The sequence below is a fragment of the Scyliorhinus torazame genome, chromosome 11, assembly GCF_047496885.1.
Source record: "Scyliorhinus torazame isolate Kashiwa2021f chromosome 11, sScyTor2.1, whole genome shotgun sequence".
NCBI classification, from domain to species: Eukaryota; Metazoa; Chordata; class Chondrichthyes; order Carcharhiniformes; family Scyliorhinidae; genus Scyliorhinus; species Scyliorhinus torazame.
The window spans coordinates 180,932,426-180,949,958 of NC_092717.1; the positions used below are offsets into that span (position 1 = coordinate 180,932,426).

The 17,533-nt window shown below is 45.1% G+C and overlaps 7 non-coding genes across 7 annotated transcripts; all 7 read right to left on the bottom strand.

The window, feature by feature from the left end:
- Positions 1 to 5,098: 5,098 nt before the first annotated feature.
- Positions 5,099 to 5,186, bottom strand: trnay-gua (transfer RNA tyrosine (anticodon GUA)). The gene is given in 2 exon segments: positions 5,099 to 5,134; positions 5,150 to 5,186. It is a non-coding gene; the product is annotated as a tRNA-Tyr (tRNA).
- A 667-nt stretch (positions 5,187 to 5,853) lies between these two features.
- On the bottom strand, positions 5,854 to 5,941 carry trnay-aua (transfer RNA tyrosine (anticodon AUA)). The gene is given in 2 exon segments: positions 5,854 to 5,889; positions 5,905 to 5,941. It is a non-coding gene; the product is annotated as a tRNA-Tyr (tRNA).
- A 2,421-nt stretch (positions 5,942 to 8,362) lies between these two features.
- Positions 8,363 to 8,450, bottom strand: trnay-gua (transfer RNA tyrosine (anticodon GUA)). The gene is given in 2 exon segments: positions 8,363 to 8,398; positions 8,414 to 8,450. It is a non-coding gene; the product is annotated as a tRNA-Tyr (tRNA).
- Positions 8,451 to 10,870: 2,420 nt separating this feature from the next.
- trnay-gua (transfer RNA tyrosine (anticodon GUA)) lies at positions 10,871 to 10,958 on the bottom strand. Its single transcript is given in 2 exon segments — positions 10,871 to 10,906; positions 10,922 to 10,958. It is a non-coding gene; the product is annotated as a tRNA-Tyr (tRNA).
- A 2,420-nt stretch (positions 10,959 to 13,378) lies between these two features.
- Positions 13,379 to 13,466, bottom strand: trnay-gua (transfer RNA tyrosine (anticodon GUA)). Its single transcript is given in 2 exon segments — positions 13,379 to 13,414; positions 13,430 to 13,466. It is a non-coding gene; the product is annotated as a tRNA-Tyr (tRNA).
- Positions 13,467 to 14,633: 1,167 nt separating this feature from the next.
- On the bottom strand, positions 14,634 to 14,721 carry trnay-gua (transfer RNA tyrosine (anticodon GUA)). The gene is given in 2 exon segments: positions 14,634 to 14,669; positions 14,685 to 14,721. It is a non-coding gene; the product is annotated as a tRNA-Tyr (tRNA).
- Positions 14,722 to 15,881: 1,160 nt separating this feature from the next.
- Positions 15,882 to 15,969, bottom strand: trnay-gua (transfer RNA tyrosine (anticodon GUA)). The gene is given in 2 exon segments: positions 15,882 to 15,917; positions 15,933 to 15,969. It is a non-coding gene; the product is annotated as a tRNA-Tyr (tRNA).
- Between the last annotated feature and the right edge of the window lie 1,564 nt (positions 15,970 to 17,533).

The window sequence follows — 17,533 nt, forward strand, 5'->3', positions numbered from 1 at the left end:
ATGTAAAGAGAAGAGTTTGAATGCGTGTCATGCGTTTAGTTGCGCATGTAATGTTGTTTGTTGAAAAAGGGAAGGGGAGGTTCCTTCGAGCCTGAATTGAACCAGCGATCTAAACATGTCAGTTAGAATGATCTACAGTCCTCTGCTCTACCAGCTGAGCTATCGAAGGAGAGTTCGCATGCAGGTGTTCTTTTCTGGTTATTTCCCACATGCCATTAGCGATTTGACGCTTCATCTCACTCTGCATGTTGCTGCTATGTGAGACTTTGAGCCATTAACAGAACTCCATAGCAGTAGTCTGTGCGACTTTCAATTAAACGTTTCATGATGCAAACTGCAGATCAAAGCTTTCCCTCCTCCTTGCATTGCAATTTCAGACAAACACTCAATTCTGCCTTAGCGAACCTTGCAAATGCACCTATTTGCTGACTTTGTCTGGAAGGCCATTCAGGAGATGCCCTCAAATGTCAGTGAGCTGAGTGACTGGCTTTCTATTTGAAAGACATTCATTCAACCTCAGAGATAGGAACAGATCATGCACACATTTAATTTCCTTAATTGCCTCGGCTGGGCATCTTTGACGCTTGCTAAAATTCAATAATCTTCATAGTTGCAACTGTCTGTAAATTTTAATCTCCCTCCAATTTGTGTGCAACAGCACATTATAAACTTGGAGCTGTGTGACCTCGCCAAAAGATGAGGTGATCTTGACTGGGATTAGGAATAGATTAATGGACTGCCTCTCACAATAAAAGCGCAGGGTCTAGAAGGTGAAATAATTCACTGCATCATGGCACAACGCACAATGATTTGCTTCACTGGATACGCTGCACACCTATCTCCAAGTGGCTCGGAGATCAGCAGGGAAGTCCTGCTAGTGTCAGCCTGCTGCCCAAATACAGTAGGCGCTTGTCTCCATCAGCAAGTCCTCAAAGCAACGGGTGAGCTTCATCTGAAGGGTTTTCAATTTGGATGATGACAGTAGCAGCCAAGAGTGCAATGACGTGGATTGAATTAGACACGAGCTGAAAGTTGCTGCTGGGATGACTGTGCAGGGGCAATGAGGAGGTGTGTCCGACTGACAGAAGTCTACTTGTACTTTGAATTGTGTTCTGGGAGTTTGGATGCATTGTAGTCAAAGGAATACCCTGGTGGCCAGCAGGTGCCGAAGAGAATGCAAAGAGCCAGGTTCTGGGCGTTTTGAAAAATGAAAAGAAGGGCTGCTGCACCTGTAGATGAATATGCGAAGGAGTAATGTAAAGAGAAGAGTTTGAATGCGTGTCATGCGTTTAGTTGCGCATGGAATGTTGTTTGTTGAAAAAGGGAAGGGGACGTTCCTTCGAGCCAGAATTGAACCAGCGATCTAAGCATGTCAGTTAGAATGACCTACAGTCCTCCACTCTCCCAGCTGAGCTATCAAAGGAGAGGCCACATGCAGTTGTTCTTTTCTGGTTATTTCCCACATGCCATTAGCGATTTGACGCTTCATCGCACTCTGCATGTTGCTGCTATGTGAGACTTTGAGCCATTAACAGAACTCCATAGCAAGAGTCTGTGCTACTTTCAATTAAACGTTTCATGATGCAAACTGCAGATCAAAGCTTTCCCTCCTCCTTGCATTGCAATTTCAGGCAAACATTCAATTCTACCATAGCGAACCTTGCAAATGCACCTATTTGCTGACTTTGTCTGGAAGGCCATTCAGGAGATGCCCTCACATGTCAGTGAGATGAGTGACTGACTTTCTATTTGAAAGACATTCATTCAACCTCAGAGATAGGGGCAGATCATGCACACATTTAATTTCCTTATATGCCACGGCTGTGCATCTTTGACGCTTTCTAAAATTAAATAATCTTCATAGTTGCAACTGTCTGTAAATTTTAGTCTCCCTCCAATTTGTGTGCAGCAGCACATTCTTAACTTGGAGCTCTGTGACCTGGCCAAAAGACGAGGTGAGCTTGACTGGTATTAGGAATAGAATAATGGACTGCCTCTCACAATAAAAGCGCAGGGTCTAGAAGTTGAAGTAATTCACTGCATCATGGCACAACGCACAATGACTTGCTTCACTGGCTACGCTGCACACCTATCTCCAAGTGGCTCGGAGATCAGCAGGGAAGTCCTGCTAGTGTCAGCCTGCTGCCCAAATACAGTAGACGCTTGTCTCCATCAGCAAGTCCTCAAAGCAACGGGTGAGCTTCATCTGAAGGGATTTCAATTCGGATGATGACAGAAGCAGCCAAGGGTGCAATGATATGGATTGAATTAGACACGAGCTGAAAGTTGCTGCTGGGATGACTGTGCAGGGGCAGTGAGGAGGTGTGTCCGACTGACAGATTTCTACTTGTACTTTGAATTGTGCTCTCGAAGTTTGGATGCATTGTAGCCAAAGGAATACCCTGGTGGCCAGCAGGTGCCGAAGAGAATGCAAAGAGCCAGGATCTGGGCGTTTTGAAAAATGAAAAGAAGGGCTGCTGCGCCTGTAGATGAATATGCAAAGGAGTATTGTAAAGAGAAGAGTTTGAATGGGTGTCATGTGTTTAGTTGCGCTTGGAATGTTTTTTGTTGAAAAAGGGAAGGGGAGCTTCCTTCGAGCCGGAATTGAGCCAGTGACCGAGGGATGTCAGTTTGAATGATCTACAGTCCTCCGCTCTACCAGCTGAGCTATCGAAGGAGAGGTCGCATGCAGGTGCTCTTTTCTGGTTATTTCCCACATGCCATTAGCGATTTGACGCTTCATTTCACTCTGCATGTTGCTGCTATGTGAGACTTTGAGCCATTAACAGAACTCCATAGCAGGAGTCTGTGCTACTTTCAATTAAACGTTTCATGGTGCAAACTGCAGATCAAAGCTTTCCCTCCTCCTTGCATTGCAATTTCAGACAAACACTCAATTCTGCCTTAGCGAACCTTGCAAATGCACCTATTTGCTGACTTTGTCTGGAAGGCCATTCAGGAGATGCCCTCACATGTCAGTGAGATGAGTGACTGACTTTCTATTTGAAAGACATTCATTCAACCTCAGAGATAGGGGCAGATCATGCACACATTTAATTTCCTTATATGCCACGGCTGTGCATCTTTGACGCTTTCTAAAATTAAATAATCTTCATAGTTGCAACTGTCTGTAAATTTTAGTCTCCCTCCAATTTGTGTGCAGCAGCACATTCTTAACTTGGAGCTCTGTGACCTGGCCAAAAGACGAGGTGAGCTTGACTGGTATTAGGAATAGAATAATGGACTGCCTCTCACAATAAAAGCGCAGGGTCTAGAAGTTGAAGTAATTCACTGCATCATGGCACAACGCACAATGACTTGCTTCACTGGCTACGCTGCACACCTATCTCCAAGTGGCTCGGAGATCAGCAGGGAAGTCCTGCTAGTGTCAGCCTGCTGCCCAAATACAGTAGACGCTTGTCTCCATCAGCAAGTCCTCAAAGCAACGGGTGAGCTTCATCTGAAGGGATTTCAATTCGGATGATGACAGAAGCAGCCAAGAGTGCAATGATATGGATTGAATTAGACACGAGCTGAAAGTTGCTGCTGGGATGACTGTGCAGGGGCAGTGAGGAGGTGTGTCCGACTGACAGATTTCTACTTGTACTTTGAATTGTGTTCTCGAAGTTTGGATGCATTGTAGCCAAAGGAATACCCTGGTGGCCAGCAGGTGCCGAAGAGAATGCAAAGAGCCAGGATCTGGGCGTTTTGAAAAATGAAAAGAAGGGCTGCTGCGCCTGTAGATGAATATGCAAAGGAGTATTGTAAAGAGAAGAGTTTGAATGGGTGTCATGTGTTTAGTTGCGCTTGGAATGTTTTTTGTTGAAAAAGGGAAGGGGAGCTTCCTTCGAGCCGGAATTGAGCCAGTGACCGAGGGATGTCAGTTTGAATGATCTACAGTCCTCCGCTCTACCAGCTGAGCTATCGAAGGAGAGGTCGCATGCAGGTGCTCTTTTCTGGTTATTTCCCACATGCCATTAGCGATTTGACGCTTCATTTCACTCTGCATGTTGCTGCTATGTGAGACTTTGAGCCATTAACAGAACTCCATAGCAGGAGTCTGTGCTACTTTCAATTAAACGTTTCATGGTGCAAACTGCAGATCAAAGCTTTCCCTCCTCCTTGCATTGCAATTTCAGACAAACACTCAATTCTGCCTTAGCGAACCTTGCAAATGCACCTATTTGCTGACTTTGTCTGGAAGGCCATTCAGGAGATCCCCTTAGATGTCAGTGAGCTGAGTGACTGACTTTCTATTTGAAAGACATTCATTCAACCTCAGAGATAGGGGCAGATCATGCACACATTTAATTTCCTTAATTGCCTCGGCTGGGCATCTTTGACGCTTGCTAAAATTCAATAATCTTCATAGTTGCAACTGTCTGTAAATTTTAATCTCTCTCCAATTTGTGTGCAACAGCACATTCTTAACTTGGAGCTGTGTGACCTGGCCAAAAGAAGTGGTGAGCTTGACTGGTAATAGGAATAGAATTATGGACTGCCTCTCACAATAAAAGCGCAGGGTCTAGAAGGTGAAGTAATTCAATGCATCATGGCACAACGCACAATGACTTGCTTCACTGGATACGCTGCACACCTATCTCCAAGTGTCTCGGAGATCAGCAGGGAAGTCCTGCTAGTGTCAGCCTGCTGCCCACATACAGTAGACGCTTGTCTCCATCAGCAAGTCCTCAAAGCAATGGGTGAGCTTCATCTGAAGGGATTTCAATTTAGATGATGACAGTAGCAGCCGAGAGTGCAATGATGTGGATTGAATTAGACACGAGCTGAAAGTTGCTGCTGGGATGACTGTGCAGGGGCAATGAGGAGGTGTGTCCGACTGACAGATGTCTACTTGTACTTTGAATTTTGTTCTGGGAGTTTGGATGCATAGTAGTGAAAGGAATACCCTGGTGGCCAGCAGGTGCCGAAGAGAATGCAAAGAGCCAGGTTCTGGGCGTTTTGAAAAATGAAAAGAAGGGCTGCTGCACCTGTAGATGAATATGCGAAGGAGTAATGTAAAGAGAAGAGTTTGAATGGGTGTCATGCGTTTAGTTGCGCTTGGAATGTTGTTTGTTGAAAAAATGGAAGGAGAAGCTCCTTCGAGCCGGAATTGAACCAGCGACCTAAGGATGTCAGTTTGAATGATCTACAGTCCTCCGCTCTACCAGCTGAGCTATCGAAGGAGAGGCCGCATGCAGTCGTTCTTTTCTGGTTATTTCTCACATGCCATTAGCGATTTGACGCTTCATCTCACTCTGCATGTTGCTGCTATGTGAGACTTTGAGCCATTAACAGAACTCCATAGCAAGAGTCTGTGCTATGACTTGCTTCACTGGATACGCTGCACACCTATCTCCAAGTGTCTCGGAGATCAGCAGGGAAGTCCTGCTAGTGTCAGCCTGCTGCCCACATACAGTAGACGCTTGTCTCCATCAGCAAGTCTTCAAAGCAACGGGTGAGCTTCATCTGAAGGGATTTCAATTTAGATGATGACAGTAGGAGCCGAGAGTGCAATGATGTGGATTGAATTAGACACGAGCTGAAAGTTGCTGCTGGGATGACTGTGCAGGGGCAATGAGGAGGTGTGTCCGACTGACAGATGTCTACTTGTACTTTGAATTGTGTTCTGGGAGTTTGGATGCATTGTAGTGAAAGGAATACCCTGGTGGCCAGCAGGTGCCGAAGAGAATGCAAACAGCCAGGTTCTGGGCGTTTTGAAAAATGAAAAGAAGGGCTGCTGCACCTGTAGATGAATATGCGAAGGGGTAATGTAAAGAGAAGAGTTTGAATGGGTGTCAAGCGTTTCGTTGCGCTTGGAATGTTGTTTGTTGAAAAAAGGGAAGGAGAGGTTCCTTCGAGCCGGAATTGAACCAGCGATCTAAGGATGTCAGTTTGAATGATCTATAGTCCTCTGCTCTACCAGCTGAGCTATCGAAGGAGAGGCCACATGCAGTCGTTCTTTTCTGATTATTTCTCACATGCCATTAGCGATTTGACGCTTCATCTCACTCTGCATGTTGCTGCTATGTGAGACTTTGAGCCATTAACAGAACTCCATAGCAAGAGTCTGTGCTACTTTCAATGAAACGTTTCATGATGCAAACTGCAGATCAAAGCTTTCCCTCCTCCTTGCATTGCAATTTCAGACAAACACTCAATTCTGCCTTCGCGAACCTTGCAAATGCACCTATTTGCTGACTTTGTCTGGAGGGCCATTCAGGAGATGCCCTCACATGTCAGTGAGATGAGTGACTGACTTTCTATTTGAAAGACATTCATTCAACCTCAGAGATAGGGGCAGATCATGCACACATTTAAATTCCTTATATGCCACGGCTGTGCATCTTTGACGCTTTCTAAAATTAAATAATCTTCATAGTTGCAACTGTCTGTAAATTTTAATCTCCCTCTAATTTGTGTGCAGCAGCACATTCTTAACTTGGAGCTCTGTGACCTGGCCAAAAGAAGATGTGAGCTTGACTGGTAATAGGAATAGAATAATGGACTGCCTCTCACAATAAAAGCGCAGGGTCTAGAAGTTGAAGTAATTCACTGCATCATGGCACAACGCACAATGACTTGCTTCACTGGCTACGCTGCACACCTATCTCCAAGTGGCTCGGAGATCAGCAGGGAAGTCCTGCTAGTGTCAGCCTGCTGCCCAAATACAGTAGACGCTTGTCTCCATCAGCAAGTCCTCAAAGCAACGGGTGAGCTTCATCTGAAGGGTTTTCAATTTGGATGATGACAGTAGCAGCCAAGAGTGCAATGACGTGGATTGAATTAGACACGAGCTGAAAGTTGCTGCTGGGATGACTGTGCAGGGGCAATGAGGAGGTGTGTCCGACTGACAGAAGGCTACTTGTACTTTGAATTGTGTTCTGGGAGTTTGGATGCATTGTAGTCAAAGGAATACCCTGGTGGCCAGCAGGTGCCGAAGAGAATGCAAAGAGCCAGGTTCTGGGCGTTTTGAAAAATGAAAAGAAGGGCTGCTGCACCTGTAGATGAATATGCGAAGGAGTAATGTAAAGAGAAGAGTTTGAATGCGTGTCATACGTTTAGTTGCGCATGGAATGTTGTTTGTTGAAAAAGGGAAGGGGAGGTTCCTTCGAGCCTGAATTGAACCAGCGATCTAAACATGTCAGTTAGAACGATCTACAGTCCTCCACTCTACCAGCTGAGCTATCAAAGGAGAGGCCGCATGCAGGTGCTCTTTTCTGGTTATTTCCCACATGCCATCAGCGATTTGACGCTTCATTTCACTCTGCATGTTGCTGCTATGTGAGACTTTGAGCCATTAACAGAACTCCATAGCAGGAGTCTGTGCTACTTTCAATTAAACGTTTCATGGTGCAAACTGCAGATCAAAGCTTTCCCTCCTCCTTGCATTGCAATTTCAGACAAACACTCAATTCTGCCTTAGCGAACCTTGCAAATGCACCTATTTGCTGACTTTGTCTGGAAGGCCATTCAGGAGAGCCCCTTAGATGTCAGTGAGCTGAGTGACTGACTTTCTATTTGAAAGACATTCATTCAACCTCAGAAAAAGGGGCAGATCATGCACACATTTAATTTCCTTAATTGCCTCGGCTGGGCATCTTTGACGCTTGCTAAAATTCAATAATCTTCATAGTTGCAACTGTCTGTAAATTTTAATCTCTCTCCAATTTGTGTGCAACAGCACATTCTTAACTTGGAGCTGTGTGACCTGGCCAAAAGAAGTGGTGAGCTTGACTGGTAATAGGAATAGAATTATGGACTGCCTCTCACAATAAAAGCGCAGGGTCTAGAAGGTGAAGTAATTCAATGCATCATGGCACAACGCACAATGACTTGCTTCACTGGATACGCTGCACACCTATCTCCAAGTGTCTCGGAGATCAGCAGGGAAGTCCTGCTAGTGTCAGCCTGCTGCCCACATACAGTAGACGCTTGTCTCCATCAGCAAGTCCTCAAAGCAATGGGTGAGCTTCATCTGAAGGGATTTCAATTTAGATGATGACAGTAGCAGCCGAGAGTGCAATGATGTGGATTGAATTAGACACGAGCTGAAAGTTGCTGCTGGGATGACTGTGCAGGGGCAATGAGGAGGTGTGTCCGACTGACAGATGTCTACTTGTACTTTGAATTTTGTTCTGGGAGTTTGGTTGCATAGTAGTGAAAGGAATACCCTGGTGGCCAGCAGGTGCCGAAGAGAATGCAAAGAACCAGGTTCTGGGCGTTTTGAAAAATGAAAAGAAGGGCTGCTGCACCTGTAGATGAATATGCGAAGGAGTAATGTAAAGAGAAGAGTTTGAATGGGTGTCATGCGTTTAGTTGCGCTTGGAATGTTGTTTGTTGAAAAAATGGAAGGAGAAGTTCCTTCGAGCCGGAATTGAACCAGCGACCTAAGGATGTCAGTTTGAATGATCTACAGTCCTCCGCTCTACCAGCTGAGCTATCGAAGGAGAGGCCACATGCAGTCGTTCTTTTCTGGTTATTTCTCACATGCCATTAGCGATTTGACGCTTCATCTCACTCTGCATGTTGCTGCTATGTGAGACTTTGAGCCATTAACAGAACTCCATAGCAAGAGTCTGTGCTACTTTCAATGAAACGTTTCATGATGCAAACTGCAGATCAAAGCTTTCCCTCCTCCTTGCATTGCAATTTCAGACAAACACTCAATTCTGCCTTCGCGAACCTTGCAAATGCACCTATTTGCTGACTTTGTCTGGAGGGCCATTCAGGAGATGCCCTCACATGTCAGTGAGATGAGTGACTGACTTTCTATTTGAAAGACATTCATTCAACCTCAGAGATAGGGGCAGATCATGCACACATTTAATTTCCTTATATGCCACGGCTGTGCATCTTTGACGCTTTCTAAAATTCAATAATCTTCATAGTTGCAACTGTCTGTAAATTTTAATCTCCCTCCAATTTGTGTGCAGCAGCACATTCTTAACTTGGAGCTCTGTGACCTGGCCAAAAGAAGAGGTGAGCTTGACTGGTAATAGGAATAGAATAATGGACTGCCTCTCACAATAAAAGCGCAGGGTCTAGAAGTTGAAGTAATTCACTGCATCATGGCACAACGCACAATGACTTGCTTCACTGGCTACGCTGCACACCTATATCCAAGTGGCTCGGAGATCAGCAGGGAAGTCCTGCTAGTGTCAGCCTGCTGCCCATATACAGTAGACGCTTGTCTCCATCAGCAAGTCCTCAAAGCAACGGGTGAGCTTCATCTGAAGGGATTTCAATTCGCCTGATGACAGAATCAGTCAAGAGTGCAATGATATGGATTGAATTAGACACGAGCTGAAAGTTGCTGCTGGGATGACTGTGCAGGGGCAGTGAGCTGGTGTATCCGACTGACAGATGTCTACTTGTACTTTGAATTGTGTTCTGGGAGTTTGGATGCATTGTAGTCAAAGCAATACCCTGGTGGCCAGCAGGTGCCGAAGAGAATGCAAAGAGCCAGGTACTGGACGTTTTGAAAAATGAAAAGAAGAGCTGCTGCGCCTGTAGATGAATATGCAAAGGAGTAATGTAAAGAGAAAAGTTTGAATGGGTGTCATGTGTTTAGTTGCGCTTGGAATGTTTTTTGTTGAAAAAGGGAAGGGGAGCTTCCTTCGAGCCAGAATTGAACCAGTGACCTAAGGAAGTCAGTTTGAATGATCTACAGCCCTCCGCTCTACCAGCTGAGCTATCGAAGGAGAGGCCACATGCAGTCGTTCTTTTCTGGTTATTTCTCACATGCCATTCGCGATTTGACGCTTCATCTCACTCTGCATGTTGCTGCTATGTGAGACTTTGAGCCATTAACAGAACTCCATAGCAAGAGTCTGTGCTACTTTCAATTCAACGTTTCATGATGCAAACTGCAGATCAAAGCTTTCCCTCCTCCTTGCATTGCAATTTCAGACAAACACTCAATTCTGCCTTCGCGAACCTTGCAAATGCACCTATTTGCTGACTTTGTCTGGAAGGCCATTCAGGAGATGCCCTCACATGTCAGTGAGATGAGTGACTGACTTTCTATTTGAAAGACATTCATTCAACCTCAGAGATAGGGGCAGATCATGCACACATTTAATTTACTTATATGCCACGGCTGTGCATCTTTGACGCTTTCTAAAATTCAATAATCTTCATAGTTGCAACTGTCTGTAAATTTTAATCTCCCTCCAATTTGTGTGCAGCAGCACATTCTTAACTTGGAGCTCTGTGACCTGGCCAAAAGAAGAGGTGAGCTTGACTGGTAATAGGAATAGAATAATGGACTGCCTCTCACAATAAAAGCTCAGGGTCTAGAAGTTGAAGTAATTCACTGCATCATGGCACAACGCACAATGACTTGCTTCACTGGCTACGCTGCACACCTATCTCCAAGTGGCTCGGAGATCAGCAGGGAAGTCCTGCTAGTGTCAGCCTGCTGCCCAAATACAGTAGACGCTTGTCTCCATCAGCAAGTCCTCAAAGCAACGGGTGAGCTTCATCTGAAGGGATTTCAATTCGCCTGATGACAGAAGCAGTCAAGAGTGCAATGATATGGATTGAATTAGACACGAGCTGAAAGTTGCTGCTGGGATGACTGTGCAGCAGCAGTGAGCTGGTGTATCCGACTGACAGATGTCTACTTGTACTTTGAATTGTGTTCTGGGAGTTTGGATGCATTGTAGTCAAAGCAATACCCTGGTAGCCAGCAGGTGCCGAAGAGAATGCAAAGAGCCAGGTACTGGACGTTTTGAAAAATGAAAAGAAGAGCTGCTGCGTCTGTAGATGAATATGCAAAGGAGTAATGTAAAGAAAAAAGTTTGAATGGGTGTCATGTGTTTAGTTGCGCTTGGAATGTTTTTTGTTGAAAAAGGGAAGGGGAGCTTCCTTCGAGCCAGAATTGAACCAGTGACCTAAGGAAGTCAGTTTGAATGATCTACAGTCCTCCGCTCTACCAGCTGAGCTATCGAAGGAGAGGCCGCATGCAGTCGTTCTTTTCTGGTTATTTCCCACATGCCATTAGCGATTTGCCGCTTCATCTCACTCTGCATGTTGCTGCTATGTGAGACTTTGAGCCATTAACAGAACTCCATAGCAGGAGTCTGTGCTACTTTCAATTAAACGTTTCATGATGCAAACTGCAGATCAAAGCTTTCCCTCCTCCTTGCATTGCAATTTGAGACAAACACTCAAATCTGCCTTAGCGAACCTTGCAAATGCACCTATTTGCTGACTTTGTCTGGAAGGCCATTCAGGAGATCCCCTTCGTTGTCAGAGAGCTGAGTGACTGACTTTCTATTTGAAAGACATTCATTCAACCTCAGAGATAGGGGCAGATCATGCACACATTTAATTTCCTTAATTGCCTCGGCTGTGCATCTTTGACACTTGCTAAAATTCAATAATCTTCATAGTTGCAACTGTCTGTAAATTTTAATCTCCCTCCAATTTGTGTGCAGCAGCACATTCTTAACTTGGAGCTCTGTGACCTGGCCAAAAGAAGAGGTGAGCTTGACTGGTAATAGGAATAGAATAATGGACTGCCTCTCACAATAAAAGCGCAGGGTCTAGAAGTTGAAGTAATTCACTGCATCATGGCACAACGCACAATGACTTGCTTCACTGGCTACGCTGCACACCTATATCCAAGTGGCTCGGAGATCAGCAGGGAAGTCCTGCTAGTGTCAGCCTGCTGCCCATATACAGTAGACGCTTGTCTCCATCAGCAAGTCCTCAAAGCAACGGGTGAGCTTCATCTGAAGGGATTTCAATTCGCCTGATGACAGAATCAGTCAAGAGTGCAATGATATGGATTGAATTAGACACGAGCTGAAAGTTGCTGCTGGGATGACTGTGCAGGGGCAGTGAGCTGGTGTATCCGACTGACAGATGTCTACTTGTACTTTGAATTGTGTTCTGGGAGTTTGGATGCATTGTAGTCAAAGCAATACCCTGGTGGCCAGCAGGTGCCGAAGAGAATGCAAAGAGCCAGGTACTGGACGTTTTGAAAAATGAAAAGAAGAGCTGCTGCGCCTGTAGATGAATATGCAAAGGAGTAATGTAAAGAGAAAAGTTTGAATGGGTGTCATGTGTTTAGTTGCGCTTGGAATGTTTTTTGTTGAAAAAGGGAAGGGGAGCTTCCTTCGAGCCAGAATTGAACCAGTGACCTAAGGAAGTCAGTTTGAATGATCTACAGCCCTCCGCTCTACCAGCTGAGCTATCGAAGGAGAGGCCACATGCAGTCGTTCTTTTCTGGTTATTTCTCACATGCCATTCGCGATTTGACGCTTCATCTCACTCTGCATGTTGCTGCTATGTGAGACTTTGAGCCATTAACAGAACTCCATAGCAAGAGTCTGTGCTACTTTCAATTCAACGTTTCATGATGCAAACTGCAGATCAAAGCTTTCCCTCCTCCTTGCATTGCAATTTCAGACAAACACTCAATTCTGCCTTCGCGAACCTTGCAAATGCACCTATTTGCTGACTTTGTCTGGAAGGCCATTCAGGAGATGCCCTCACATGTCAGTGAGATGAGTGACTGACTTTCTATTTGAAAGACATTCATTCAACCTCAGAGATAGGGGCAGATCATGCACACATTTAATTTACTTATATGCCACGGCTGTGCATCTTTGACGCTTTCTAAAATTCAATAATCTTCATAGTTGCAACTGTCTGTAAATTTTAATCTCCCTCCAATTTGTGTGCAGCAGCACATTCTTAACTTGGAGCTCTGTGACCTGGCCAAAAGAAGAGGTGAGCTTGACTGGTAATAGGAATAGAATAATGGACTGCCTCTCACAATAAAAGCTCAGGGTCTAGAAGTTGAAGTAATTCACTGCATCATGGCACAACGCACAATGACTTGCTTCACTGGCTACGCTGCACACCTATCTCCAAGTGGCTCGGAGATCAGCAGGGAAGTCCTGCTAGTGTCAGCCTGCTGCCCAAATACAGTAGACGCTTGTCTCCATCAGCAAGTCCTCAAAGCAACGGGTGAGCTTCATCTGAAGGGATTTCAATTCGCCTGATGACAGAAGCAGTCAAGAGTGCAATGATATGGATTGAATTAGACACGAGCTGAAAGTTGCTGCTGGGATGACTGTGCAGCAGCAGTGAGCTGGTGTATCCGACTGACAGATGTCTACTTGTACTTTGAATTGTGTTCTGGGAGTTTGGATGCATTGTAGTCAAAGCAATACCCTGGTGGCCAGCAGGTGCCGAAGAGAATGCAAAGAGCCAGGTACTGGACGTTTTGAAAAATGAAAAGAAGAGCTGCTGCGTCTGTAGATGAATATGCAAAGGAGTAATGTAAAGAAAAAAGTTTGAATGGGTGTCATGTGTTTAGTTGCGCTTGGAATGTTTTTTGTTGAAAAAGGGAAGGGGAGCTTCCTTCGAGCCAGAATTGAACCAGTGACCTAAGGAAGTCAGTTTGAATGATCTACAGTCCTCCGCTCTACCAGCTGAGCTATCGAAGGAGAGGCCGCATGCAGTCGTTCTTTTCTGGTTATTTCCCACATGCCATTAGCGATTTGCCGCTTCATCTCACTCTGCATGTTGCTGCTATGTGAGACTTTGAGCCATTAACAGAACTCCATAGCAGGAGTCTGTGCTACTTTCAATTAAACGTTTCATGATGCAAACTGCAGATCAAAGCTTTCCCTCCTCCTTGCATTGCAATTTGAGACAAACACTCAAATCTGCCTTAGCGAACCTTGCAAATGCACCTATTTGCTGACTTTGTCTGGAAGGCCATTCAGGAGATCCCCTTCGTTGTCAGAGAGCTGAGTGACTGACTTTCTATTTGAAAGACATTCATTCAACCTCAGAGATAGGGGCAGATCATGCACACATTTAATTTCCTTAATTGCCTCGGCTGTGCATCTTTGACACTTGCTAAAATTCAATAATCTTCATAGTTGCAACTGTCTGTAAATTTTAATCTTCCTCCAATTTGTGTGCAACAGCACATTCTTAACTTGGAGTTGTGTGACCTGGCCAAAAGAAGTGGTGAGCTTGACTGGTAATAGGAATAGAATTATGGACTGCCTCTCACAATAAAAGCGCAGGGTCTAGAAGGTGAAGTAATTCACTGCATCATGGCACAACGCACAATGACTTGCTTCACTGGCTACGCTGCACACCTATCTCCAAGTGTCTCGGAGATCAGCAGGGAAGTCCTGCTAGTGTCAGCCTGCTGCCCACATACAGTAGACGCTTGTCTCCATCAGCAAGTCTTCAAAGCAACGGGTGAGCTTCCTCTGAAGGGATTTCAATTTGGATGATGACAGTAGCAGCCGAGAGTGCAATGATGTGGATTGAATTAGACACGAGCTGAAAGTTGCTGCTGGGATGACTGTGCAGGGGCAATGAGGAGGTGTGTCCGACTGACAGAAGTCTACTTGTACTTTGAATTGTGTTCTGGGAGTTTGGATGCATTGTAGTCAAAGGAATACCCTGGTGGCCAGCAGGTGCCGAAGAGAATGCAAAGATCCAGGTTCTGGGCGTTTTGAAAAATGAAAAGAAGGGCTGCTGCACCTGTAGATGAATATGCAAAGGGGTAATGTAAAGAGAAGAGTTTGAATGGGTGTCAAGCGTTTTGTTGCGCTTGGAATGTTGTTTGTTGAAAAAAGGGAAGGAGAGGTTCCTTCGAGCCGGAATTGAACCAGCGACCTAAGGATGTCAGTTTGAATGATCTACAGTCCTCCGCTCTACCAGCTGAGCTATCGAAGGAGAGGCCACGTGCAGTCGTTCTTTTCTGGTTATTTCTCACATGCCATTAGCGATTTGACGCTTCATCTCACTCTGCATGTTGCTGCTATGTGAGACTTTGAGCCATTAACAGAACTCCATAGCAAGAGTCTGTGCTACTTTCAATTCAACGTTTCATGATGCAAACTGCAGATCAAAGCTTTCCCTCCTCCTTGCATTGCAATTTCAGACAAACACTCAATTCTGCGTTCGCGAACCTTGCAAATGCACCTATTTGCTGACTTTGTCTGGAAGGCCATTCAGGAGATGCCCTCACATGTCAGTGAGATGAGTGACTGACTTTCTATTTGAAAGACATTCATTCAACCTCGGAGATAGGGGCAGATCATGCACACATTTAATTTCCTTATATGCCACGGCTGTGCATCTTTGACGCTTTCTAAAATTCAATAATCTTCATAGTTGCAACTGTCTGTAAATTTTAATCTCCCTCCAATTTGTGTGCAGCAGCACATTCTTAACTTGGAGCTCTGTGACCTGGCCAAAAGAAGAGGTGAGCTTGACTGGTAATAGGAATAGAATAATGGACTGCCTCTCACAATAAAAGCTCAGGGTCTAGAAGTTGAAGTAATTCACTGCATCATGGCACAACGCACAATGACTTGCTTCACTGGCTACGCTGCACACCTATCTCCAAGTGGCTCGGAGATCAGCAGGGAAGTCCTGCTAGTGTCAGCCTGCTGCCCAAATACATTAGACGCTTGTCTCCATCAGCAAGTCCTCAAAGCAACGGGTGAGCTTCATCTGAAGGGATTTCAATTCGCCTGATGACAGAAGCAGTCAAGAGTGCAATGATATGGATTGAATTAGACACGAGCTGAAAGTTGCTGCTGGGATGACTGTGCAGGGGCAGTGAGCTGGTGTATCCGACTGACAGATGTCTACTTGTACTTTGAATTGTGTTCTGGGAGTTTGGATGCATTGTAGTCAAAGCAATACCCTGGTGGCCAGCAGGTGCCGAAGAGAATGCAAAGAGCCAGGTACTGGACGTTTTGAAAAATGAAAAGAAGAGCTGCTGCGTCTGTAGATGAATATGCAAAGGAGTAATGTAAAGAGAAAAGTTTGAATGGGTGTCATGTGTTTAGTTGCGCTTGGAATGTTGTTTGTTGAAAAAGGGAGGTTCCTTCGAGCCGGAATTGAACCAGCGACCTAAGGATGTCAGTTTGAATGATCTACAGTCCTCCGCTCTACCAGCTGAGCTATCGAAGGAGAGGCCACATGCAGTCGTTCTTTTCTGGTTATTTCTCAAATGCCATTAGCGATTGGACGCTTCATCTCACTCTGCATGTTGCTGCTATGTGAGACTTTGAGCCATTAACAGAACTCCATAGCAAGAGTCTGTGCTACTTTCAATTCAACGTTTCATGATGCAAACTGCAGATCAAAGCTTTCCCTCCTCCTTGCATTGCAATTTCAGACAAACACTCAATTCTGCGTTCGCGAACCTTGCAAATGCACCTATTTGCTGACTTTGTCTGGAAGGCCATTCAGGAGATGCCCTCACATGTCAGTGAGATGAGTGACTGACTTTCTATTTGAAAGACATTCATTCAACCTCAGAGATAGGGGCAGATCATGCACACATTTAATTTCCTTATATGCCACGGCTGTGCATCTTTGACGCTTTCTAAAATTCAATAATCTTCATAGTTGCAACTGTCTGTAAATTTTAATCTCCCTCCAATTTGTGTGCAGCAGCACATTCTTAACTTGGAGCTCTGTGACCTGGCCAAAAGAAGAGGTGAGCTTGACTGGTAATAGGAATAGAATAATGGACTGCCTCTCACAATAAAAGCGCAGGGTCTAGAAGTTGAAGTAATTCACTGCATCATGGCACAACGCACAATGACTTGCTTCACTGGCTACGCTGCACACCTATCTCCAAGTGGCTCGGAGATCAGCAGGGAAGTCCTGCTAGTGTCAGCCTGCTGCCCAAATACAGTAGACGCTTGTCTCCATCAGCAAGTCCTCAAAGCAACGGGTGAGCTTCATCTGAAGGGATTTCAATTCGGATGATGACAGAAGCAGCCAAGAGTGCAATGATATGGATTGAATTAGACACGAGCTGAAAGTTGCTGCTGGGATGACTGTGCAGGGGCAATGAGGAGGTGTGTCCGACTGACAGATGTCTACTTGTACTTTGAATTGTGTTCTGGGAGTTTGGATGCATTGTAGTGAAAGGAATGCCCTGGTGGTCAGCAGGTGCCGAAGAGAATGCAAAGAGCCAGGTTCTGGGCGTTTTGAAAAATGAAAAGAAGAGCTGCTGCGCCTGTAGATGAATATGCAAAGGAGTAATGTAAAGAGAAAAGTTTGAATGGGTGTCATGTGTTTAGTTGCGCTTGGAATGTTTTTTGTTGAAAAAGGGAAGGAGAGGTTCCTTCGAGCCGGAATTGAACCAGTGACCTAAGGATGCCAGTTTGAATGATCTACTGTTCTCCGCTCTACCAGCTGAGTTATCGAAGGAAAGGCCGCATGCAGTTGTTCTTTTCTGGTTATTTCCCACATGCCATTAGCGATTTGACGCTTCATCTCACTCTGCATTTTGCTGCTATGTGAGACTTTGAGCCATTAACAGAACTCCATAGCAGGAGTCTGTGCTACTTTCAATTCAACGTTTCATGATGCAAACTGCAGATCAAAGCTTTCCCTCCTCCTTGCATTGCAATTTCAGACAAACACTCAATTCTGCCTTCGTGAACCTTGCAAATGCACCTATTTGCTCACTTTGTCTGGAAGGCCATTCAGGAGATGCCCTCACATGTCAGTGAGCTGA